The following is a 3336-nucleotide window of genomic DNA, read 5'->3' as shown; positions in this document are numbered from 1 at the left end:
AACTGGCACCGGTAAACTCTGTGAGTCCATGCAGTCATCTCGCTCCTCGTTTTCACGGATACATACAACAGCGTTCTCATAGTGCAAAATCATATCCACCAAGGTCATTTCACCGTCTAGGTGGAGGTGAAGGGATGAGTTCAGGCTTTCACTCCGCTGGTTGGTTTTCAAGCCAAGCCAAAACCCCTCTGTCAGATAAGCCGCGACCCACAGTTTCCTCTTCTTATACATCCGTCTCAACCATGTTACAGTTTTTTCCGACTACAATATTTTGGAAAACGCATGCCATCTCTCCTCAAACGTGGCCGTGGACGTGTTGTAGTACAGAAGAGTTCGGAACTCCTTCAAGGACTTGTGACTGAGGTGAATCTTCATATTTTTTCTATATGCCATGTACATATACGGTGCCACGCGTCTGGCAAGACTTCGCGAATTGCCTTGATCATTGTAGCGTCGGCGTCCGTGCTTACACTCTTCGGCATCTTTTGACACATGGACCTCAAAAAAGTCTGCAGCAACCACACGTATGTCTCTGCGGTCTCGTCAGAAACTATGGCACAACCAAAAACAATGGTCTTCCGGTGATTGTTAAGACGAAAAAAAGGTATGAGCTGTCAAATACAAGCACGTCGCCGAAGTCCTCATAGTCATGACGAGACTAGGAGTCGCACCATAACATCCTATTCAAATGTCCTTCCTTATCTAGCTTGTTCTCGAAAAAGAAGCTAGGATCCCTCTGTTTCCTACTGGCCATGATGCCTATGGATGTGGCAGCATCACCTTTTGAAAGCAGCTTCCTCTTCTCCCTGGCGCAAAGGTTGTATATTTCACGCCTGGTAAAACCAACACCAGCATACCATACATGTTTGCTGATGAAGGAATCCATCATGTCGTGAATTCTAATCCCTGCAGCTCCCATGGACATTATCTCATGCTTCTGGTACTCTTTGATTTTTTTGTGGGACCAAAGAAAAGGTACCTCATCCGGTCCTGCCAACATATGGCTATGCTTGTCCTCATAACTTTCAACATACCAAACCCCACGCTTTTGGTCAAGCTTGACGGTCAGGTGTGCTTTGCAAAAGCATCGTGTCTCCGCTCTGAGCCTACGGGTGTGTCCTTCCTCGGTTAGCAACTTGCTGTCACGTTTCCCTTGTTTGGAACAAACAAACCGCATATAACGCATATGATGTGACTCGGTTTTGCTATACCTGACCTTATTCTTTCTAATGCTGAAACCATTATCTCTAGCATAGTTGTTGTAGAAATCATACACAACATCGCGAGACATAAAAGTCATTTCCATTATCTGCATGAACATATCCCTCTTATCATCTGCACTGGCAGTATCTTGGACATTCTGTGCTCCATCATCTTGTGTCATCTACACAATCAAAACATAGCCATGAAAACAGTTTTCTATGGTTTAGCATTACTTCCATAGAACATTGATTACACACATACCTCACTCATGATGACCGACGACTGCGACTTCCCAGAATTAGGTGCATCTAATGATTCGTCATTAAGGCATGTCTCCCCGTTGAATTCACCGTAATAGTCATATGCATTATGACATTCGGAAATGAGCTGAAAAATACAACACAAATACATAATTACTTATCATATAATATTCCAGGAGAAATTCAATTTGCATGCCAACAAAATTTTTCACTTCCGTACCTGACTAATGTAATCTTCATCTGAGAGCTCCGAGTTGTTTTCTTGGCCATCATCAAGCTCATCCATCTATAAATTTTCAACACAAAAATTTAATGTTGTTGGATGCCATCAAAAAATTACAACATGATAATGCCACTCACATTAAGATCGTCCCATTCGTTCCCATTCTCTGACCGATCTCCACGATCTGAATTTTCATTATTTGACCAATCTTTTATCCAGTCTTTCATCAGTTCTCCAAACAACGTGTCTACCATGATATCAGTTAACTCCTCGTCTGCCATTTCCTACAACAAATAATATGTATCATCACATGTGCAAACATTATCAATGATGAAATATACAACACGTAGTACACGATCACGGGTGTTATGTAAACAACCCCAACCGAGGTCGTTCAGATCTGCCAAACCTAGTAAGGAAGATGGCCACGGCACCCGTGGTGATCACTTTCAATCACGAGGAGCAGCACTACAAAACCTAGCTAGATCTGTGATTACCTCTGCCATCGGATACCTAGGTTAGCCGCCACATCAAATAACGATAGTGGTGGTGCGCACAGCCGACGACAACAGACGCTACGTGAACCCTAGACTGAAGAAACCCATATCACGAGGAGCAGCACTACCGGAACAAGATCCACAATCGCCTGTGCCGTCGGGTAGCTAGGTTACCCGCCCCGCTAGGTTAACCACTACCACTGATGGCGGCAGTTTGTTCGATGTTGGCGCGAGTGAGACAGGAGGGGGGACGCGGGATGCGGTGCCTGTGCGCGCTCGTTGGAGATTCACGACGTTGCCGTGCCCGCTGTCCGACGAGATCGCCGGCGACGAGATAGCCGCCACTTGAGATCTACTATGTGAATTATGGAGCTGCGTCAATGCTCGCGAGATTGATGGAGCTGTGTAACACCCCGGATGTAACTTTCCCAATTTGTACTCCAACTCTTGCCGTTTCCGGCGTTAAGTTATTTTATTTTCTCGGGTTCGGGTTTTTGTCTCCGTGTGTTGTTGTCGTTGTCACGCATCTCATATCATGTCATCATGTGCATTGCATTTGCATACGTGTTCATCTCATGCATTCGAGCATTTTCCCCGTTGTCCGTTTTGCATTCCGGCGCTTCGTTCTCCTCCGGTGGCCATTTCTAGCTTTCTTTCGTGTGTGGGGATTAAAAATTTCCGGATTGGACCGAGACTTGCCAAGCGGCCTTGGTTTACTACCGGTAGACCGCCTGTCATGTTTCGTATCATTTGGACTTCGTTTGATACTCCAACGGTTAACCGAGGGACCGAAAAGGCCTCGTGTGTGTTGCAACCCAACACCCCTCCAATTTGGCCCAAAACCCACGTAAACCTGCTCCATCATCTAGAGCGTTCGATCACGATCGCGTGGCCGAAAACCGCACCTCTTTTGGACTCTCCTAGCTCCCTCTATGGCTATAAATAGAACCCCCCGAAATTCGGATCTCCTTCCCCCGAAACCCTAAAATCGCCCCGCCACCGACGGACATGTCCGCCGCCTAAATCGGACGCGTCCGCCGCCGCGCCCCAGCCAAACGCTGCCCGCCACGTGTCCCTCACTGCCGCCCGCCGCCGCGCGGCCCGGGGAGCCTGGAGCCGGCCCCCGCGGCCCAAGCCGCCCGCGCCGCCTCCT

Source organism: Triticum dicoccoides, chromosome 4A (genome assembly GCF_002162155.2).
Source record: "Triticum dicoccoides isolate Atlit2015 ecotype Zavitan chromosome 4A, WEW_v2.0, whole genome shotgun sequence".
Classification (NCBI taxonomy): Eukaryota; Viridiplantae; Streptophyta; class Magnoliopsida; order Poales; family Poaceae; genus Triticum; species Triticum dicoccoides.
The sequence above is the reverse complement of the archived record's forward strand: the minus strand, read 5'-3'. Positions refer to the sequence as shown.